Source organism: Penaeus monodon, chromosome 41 (assembly GCF_015228065.2).
Source record: "Penaeus monodon isolate SGIC_2016 chromosome 41, NSTDA_Pmon_1, whole genome shotgun sequence".
Taxonomy (NCBI): Eukaryota; Metazoa; Arthropoda; class Malacostraca; order Decapoda; family Penaeidae; genus Penaeus; species Penaeus monodon.
In genome coordinates, this window is record NC_051426.1 from 1,609,039 (window position 1) to 1,616,830 (window position 7,792).

A 7,792-nucleotide genomic window follows, 5' to 3' on the forward strand; every position below is an offset into this window, starting at 1 on the left:
ACCTCCGCATTCCGGTACTCCGTCACAACCGAAAGTAGTGTAGGTTAGTTTTCTTTTTTGCGTAGGTCAGCTAGCTTAGCGAAGTGTTTGTGCCGAGATTGATGTGCGTCCCGTACTGTCATGTGTGTAGTGTGATGCGTGTTACGTGTCGTGTTTTACCGTCTGTGTTTTAATGTTTAATGTGTTTTTGTTTTAACGTTCAATGTGTTTTTGTTTTAACGTTCAATGTGTTTTTGTTTTAACGTTCAATGTATTTTTGTTTTAACGTTCAATGTGTTTTTGTTTTAACGTTCAATGTGTTTTTGTTTTAACGTTTCATGGTTGTTTTACTTTTACTTGTTACGTGCCACGTGCTTTGTTACTTGTTACGTGCCACGTGTTTGTTCCTTTTTAGCTTTTTGTTTGACTTGCGTAAATAAACCTAATAATTCGACGGTGGGTTTGCATGATCCCTTAAGTATTGATAAAGCCTCCAGAGAGCACAACACCAGACTCCCTGATCGTCGAGACATTGTCTCGTGGTGGCAGCGGGAATATATAGTTATTTAAAACCGTAATTATAGTTATGTTTTGCTTCGTAGCATTGGGAGTCACTACAGTAGCAGACAAATAATGGTGCCTACGCGGTGGGATTTAGTGACTCTTTTTAATTTCACTAATTACTGAACCTTTATTAGTACACACCGTCGAATTATTAGTATGTTACGGACCGTAGTCAGGCGTAGGTATTGTCATTGTCAACGCATACACACCTTCTCGACCGCTCGTTACATGTAATCCCCGTTAATTAGTACTTGCCTATTGTACGTCTACTTGTTTGTGTGTACTTGTCCGCCCATTACGGTAACTTGCAGCGCATCACACATTGGTGCATTTTGTGTATTTGTTATATGTTATATTTTTGTATTGTGTATCTTTTTTGCGGGTAACGCAACGTTCCGTGTGATAAACGCAAGCGAAGTATGTTTCTTAACGTAAATGTGTTAATGTAAGCGTTGTTTATTGCTGTGCGTTTATATCGCCGAATGCCGCGTCACCTCTGCGTCGAGAAAGTGCGTATAGTGTAACTTGTGTTCCGTCGATTAATTTTAGTAATCAGTGAATTGTCCTTTTGACGATAAGCAGGCATGCCATTACGTAACGGAAAACCTACAAAGATCACGACTAGTGACGGTGTCGCCATGGATGCGAGTGACGCGCGCGAAAAGGGTGTTAGTGATGAGAGTGGTGCGTCTGCTGACGGTCCGACAGGATCCGCCAGAAGAGTACGGTTTATGGATGATGCTGAGGGCGCGTGTGGTACGTCGGACGTGCATGAGGTGCAAGAATTGGTGTATGAAAGTAGTGGTTCTGACACACTAGGTGCTGCGGGAGGACTGTATGAGCGTGTGCTCGAAGGATTGAAAGAGACGCGGATGAGTATGAGAGAGTTGCGTGCAGGTATGAATGAAGCGCGTGAAGGGATGAATGAAGCGTATGATGGAATGAAAGAACTGAAAGAAATGGTGATCCGCCAAACCGAAAACGTATCGCGCCTTTTGGAAGCCATGACTCGTATTAACACGGGAAGTAATTGTCAAGGAGGCTTAATTAAAGAGCATAGCATCAGCAGTGACGATACGGTCGTCCTTGATCACAATTGTAGCCGTACGAACGTCAATTCCGAATTCGCTAATGGTCGTCCGAGTGGTCCTGCGTCCCTACTATCCATGGGTTCCTCGCAAGTTAAGGTCAAGGTCGATCGGGATACCATACCGTATTTCGAAGCCCGTCCGAGCAGTGACGCTCTCGCGCGGAGTCAGGAGCTGGAGACGTGGCTGCGTCGACTCGAGCTCGTTACGCCCGATGACGCTGATAACACTAGAATCAGATTAGCCCGAACGTATTGCAAAGGTACTGCTGATTTAATAATCAATTCTCCGGCATTTGAGGTGATCTCTTCTTGGTCGCATTTTAAGTCTTTGTTGCGACAAAAGTTTCGTGGTACCGCTAATAGTTCAGATTTCTTTAACAATTTACAGAGGAAATCCTTAAAACATGGTCAGACACCACAGGATTTCCTTCTCGAAATCGAAGGGTTTGTGTACTTGGGAGTGAGGGAATACTCAATTGAGATAGGAGATCCAGTCGCTTTAATCAGGCGTGTTTTTCTTGGCGGGCTCCCGTCAGATTTGTCCGACCTATTAGTAGCGTGCGAGGACTTGCCACTGCACGAGATTGTTGCAAAAGCCAATAAGTTGTTCATGTCCAGGGCGGCTCGCGCTCCTTCCCGTGAAACACGTCGGCCGATTCCCGTCGCGTCGACCCAGTTACATGAAGCATCTGTGCCATATTGTTATTACCACCGTGCGTCGGGTCATTCGACAGTGGATTGTCAGGAAAAACCACCTGGCCGTGTGTGTTGGCAATGTCGTCGCCACGACCACCGTAGGTTTGAGTGTCCCTTTCTACCGGGCCGGGGAGTCGAAGCCTCGCGTTTACCTGGCCGAACCGACGAAGAGGCACGCCCTGTCGACCAGCCGCCGCCGCAGTCGCGGGAATCGTGGTAGTAACGGTAAGGTTTTCACTGGCCGTCCCACTGTAACCTTACGTATTGGTGGGAGGGATCTGCAATGTTTTGTTGACACAGGTAGTGCTGCATCACTCATTAAAGATTCAGTCATGAGGTCAATCAACGTAATGACTCGTGCGCGCAGGGCACGTCAACTAGTTGGTGTCACAGGGGCATTGCTGGACACTCTAGAGGAGAGGGACCTGAACGTCAGTGTCTCTCCGCGTCTGCGTACGGTTCATAGATTTATCGTGACGAGCTCGTGTCCATTCCCAGGTGACGTCCTGTTAGGCGTCGATTTTCTTAGACGGTTTTCGTTCTCCCTCTGTCATCGTCACGAACCTAGCGAGTCTTTCTTACGTCTCGACGACGAACGCCTACCCGTTACATTTACGGACGCTCCGTCTCTACGCGTCGTCGTAATTAACGCGGCAATGATACCCGAACCTAATCTTGATGCAAGCGGACTTTATAAAACGCCGCCGGACCCCATTGCAAGAGTGAAGCGCACGACTACCTTTCCGCCTCAGTCTGGCAGATTTGTCTTAGCCTCTGTAGCACACTTACAAGTTCCTGGCAGTGACGTGCTAATTAGCGGTAACATAGACTCTATACTCGTGCCCCGTTCGATCGTGAGAGCTACAGATAAGACCATCACTGTGTGGGCAGTTAACGTAACTGAACGAAACGTAAGACTGCGTGCGGGCAGCGTTTTGTCCAGAGTAGAGGTCATTGATGCAGAAGCGGAATCTGCTCACGTTGCTACCGTAGACGTAAATGACGAGCAACTTCCGGATTCTCCTGTTGCCTTACCTTCGTTAGATCACCTGTCCCCCGCTCAACAAGCGAAACTTAAGGCTGTGTTGCTCTCTCATAAGTCCGTGTTTGGCGGAAGGAAAAGTGATGTAGGTGTCGTTCCCGGAATATATCATTATATCCCCACAGGTGACGCCGCGCCCACGGTAACACGCCAGTGGAGGCTGCCACAGTCCGCTAAGCAGGTGATCAAGGAAGAGTGCAAGAAGATGCTCGAGAGCAAGGTGATTGAGCCGTCGACATCACCTTGGATGTCTCCCATTGTCCTAGTAAAGAAAAAGGACGACTCTGTGCGTTTTTGCATCGATTTCCGTGCGTTAAACTCCGTTACGACCTCAGATTCGTACCCGTTGCCGCGCATGGAGGAATTAATTGACGAGTTAGGAAGTAACAGGGTATTTTCTGTTCTCGATGCGCGATCTGCGTACTGGTCGATCGAGCTGAATCCGTCCGATAGACCCAAGACCGCCTTTTCAGATGGCACATACCTGTGGCAATTTCGTCGCATGCCGTACGGGCTGAAGACAGCGGGCGCGACGTATCAGCGCATGATCAACTTCGTGCTCTCGCCGGTCTTGTCACGTCACACTTTAGCCTACCTTGACGACGTAGTTGTTTATTCCGCAAACTTTGATGAACATGCAAGAGATCTTGACGAGACCTTAAAGATTCTAGAAAATGCTGGATTCAAAATGAACGTGAATAAATGCCAGTTCGCCGTAAATAAGCTAAAGTTATTGGGCTTCGTCGTTACGGGTGACAGCGTGTCCCCTGACCCCGATAAGGTGACGGCCATCTCGGAGATGCCCACACCTCGTAACGTTAAGGAGGTAAGGAGGTTTTTAGGTGCTAGTGGGTTTTTCAGGCGTCACGTACCCAGTTATGCCACGATCGCGTCGCCGTTGACCTCATTAACCCGTAAGGACGTACCGTTTACGTGGGGAGAAGAACAGAATCGAGCGTTTCAAGAACTAAAGGAAGCGTTAATTTCTGCTCCGATATTACGCAGGCCCGATTTTGACTTGCCTTTTGAGATACACACGGATGCGTCTAAAGTAGCGATCGGCGCGTGTTTGATGCAGCGCGAAAAGGGGAAACCGCATGCAGTAGCATATTTTAGCCGCAAACTTAAGGGACCCGAGGTTAGGTACTCTGCAACTGATGCCGAGGCCCTTGCAGTAGTTGAAGGGATCAGGGCATTTAATGCATACGTTTACGGGAGACCTTTCGAGGTATTCACCGATCACCGTCCTCTAACGTACATATTCAAGCGTCCTACACGTTCAGCAAGAATGTCACGTTGGAGTCACGAAATAGCGTCGTATAATTGCAAGGTCATATACAAGCCAGGTGCCGCGCATCACGTGCCCGACATGTTGTCTAGAGCCGTCGCCACTATTGATTTGTCTGCCGTAAACCCTGAACAGTTTCGAACCATGCAATTAAGAGATCCCATGTGTAGGGACTTAATCGAGTTCCTGGAAGGTCAAAGGGTACCCCGAGCTAAGATCCATGCTGCTCTAGACGAGTTCGAGCTCAAAGACGGAGTATTGTACCATATCCGCGATCTTCCGTCTGGTCTCGTGAGCCAGCTTGTCCTTCCCCCTAATGTCAGATCTGCTGCAATGAAGATCGTGCATAATAGCAGTACGGCAGGTCATCCCGGTGTATTCCGCACCTTCCAGCGTCTAAAAGATTTTTATTGGTTCCCTAATTCCTTATCGTTTTGCAGAAAGTACGTCCAAAGTTGTCCGACGTGCCAGAGACGTAAAGCTGTGTTGAGGGGACGTGCACCCCTCGCCGCGACGCCACTTGCAACGCAACCGTTTGAGAGGGTATCTGTCGACCTTGTTGACCTTCCGCCAGCACAAAACGGAGACAGATATGTGATGACGATAGTAGACGAACTTACCAGATTTATCCAGTTGGTCCCGTTGCCCACGAAAGATGCACACACCGTCGCGGACGCTCTGATAAGTCACTTCACGACCCTCTTTGGCCCGCCAGACACTTTAATATCTGATAACGGGACAGAATTTACCGGCGAATATTTTAGGGAGGTTTGTAGTCTGATGGGGACTAAGACGAGGTATACCACCCCATATAACCCGGCGTCTAATGGGATGGTAGAAAGGTGTAACCGCGTAATTAAGGATTGTCTGGCAGCGTTATGCGAAGATTCCCCTAACACCTGGAATACCCGCCTTGATTACGTGCGTCTAGCCTTGAACACCGCGTTCCATAGGTCCGTTAACAATCAGCCCCTCTATCTCCTCACAGGCCGGCATTGTACCTTTCCGATAGGCATGACTAATCACCATACTCGCGATGGTGAGATCGGGAAACGCCAGGTGGACTTAATCGCCGCTCGCGACGCTGCGGTGACAGGTACGCAAAGGGTAAGGGAAGAAAATATGGAAGGAGTAGATCGGAGGACCAAGGCGATCCCAGAATTGACAGAAGGTACGCTAGTGTTACGCAAGAGACCACCAGGTCATAGTACAGGTCTGGCATCCAGATGGCTTGGTCCACTGAGAATAATTAAGAAAGTAGGTCCTGTATCTTATGTGGTAAGAGATGTCGCCAGATTAACGGAACACAGGGTACACCGTAACCAAATTATACCCTTTAAAGTAAATAATGAGCTGCAACTTATGATGCCCGAAGGTGTAGATCGGCCTATGCAAGATGAGGCTGACCCCGATCCAGATGACTCGCTGAATGTATTGTTGCTTGGCCTTGTAAGGTCACCTGAAGCTTTGCAGCCAGCCTTAGCTAGTTAGTATCGGAGTTATCGGTCCGTAGGTGTTTATTTACCATGTGTATGCACATTTGTTTGTGCCTATTTGCTTCTGCACATTCTTCTGTACATTGTTTTACTGTGTTATTATTTTAATGTTTCTGTGTTATGTATTTTTGTTTATTGTGTGATTGCATAAATTTATATATCTTTTAGAGCTTTTATGCAAGCTTGAGCATGTTACTTGCCTGCACGATGGACGCTTGGTGCTTGCTTTGCGTGGTGAAAGGTTGTGGGAGTATCGGGAGTTGTATGAATGCGAGGTAGAGCACGGGTTTGGTGCATGACCTAATGCCTGTGATTTATCCCCAGATCTTTGCAGTATGGCCAGTCTGCATGCAATTGCTTGACGCCCCTATGCCTGTTCCTGTCATGATGCTCGTATAGCTGTACGCCCATCCTGCCTACTGACGCTCCGATGTGGAACCACACGTTCGCTCCTGTTCACGGATGCCCATGGAAGCGTATGCCTCGTGTCCGTATTTGATGCCCAGGGTGACCGTATAAGCACGTGTATGTGGACCTTCCTTGCTGTTCCTGGAATCTTTATCGATATATCCGTCTGTTCTGCTGCGGTCAGAAGCGACCGTCGCCCGTCTGTGCCCCCGGTTCCGCTTCCCTCCGTTCCCAGCGATGCATACTGCAGCCGCCAGAGCAGCCCCATCTTGGCTGGGCCGTTGCATGTGTTAGGGCGTGGGCCACAAGATTTCACGTCGGCCTCGGAGGTGATTCCGGCAAGCCGGGGCGGCTAGCCGTCTGGAAGGGGGCGGTTGTAGTGGCACGACGCCCCACCACTGTGCCACGCTATGCCTTCGGCACCCCCATGCCCGCAGGGTTTTTCTTTCGAACGAGCGAACGAGCGAGCGAGCGAGTGAACTACCGAACGACCGACTTGGGCCATCTTCAAGACGCTCGGGGAACCTTCCGTCTACCTTCACGGGACTTTTTGGTCAAGCGGGGGAGAGAGACGCAGACTTCTGGAGGAGGCGGTTGACAGCACCTTGGCTTCCTCACCCGCCGGCCGCTGTACCTCCGCACGCAGGTTATGTACCGTTGACCCCGTATGTGCTCGCAAGTCCGACCTCCGCATTCCGGTACTCCGTCACAACCGAAAGTAGTGTAGGTTAGTTTTCTTTTTTGCGTAGGTCAGCTAGCTTAGCGAAGTGTTTGTGCCGAGATTGATGTGCGTCCCGTACTGTCATGTGTGTAGTGTGATGCGTGTTACGTGTCGTGTTTTACCGTCTGTGTTTTAATGTTTAATGTGTTTTTGTTTTAACGTTCAATGTGTTTTTGTTTTAACGTTCAATGTGTTTTTGTTTTAACGTTCAATGTATTTTTGTTTTAACGTTCAATGTGTTTTTGTTTTAACGTTTCATGGTTGTTTTACTTTTACTTGTTACGTGCCACGTGCTTTGTTACTTGTTACGTGCCACGTGTTTGTTCCTTTTTAGCTTTTTGTTTGACTTGCGTAAATAAACCTAATAATTCGACGGTGGGTTTGCATGATCCCTTAAGTATTGATAAAGCCTCCAGAGAGCACAACACCAGACTCCCTGATCGTCGAGACATTGTCTCGTGGTGGCAGCGGGAATATATAGTTATTTAAAACCGTAATTATAGTTATG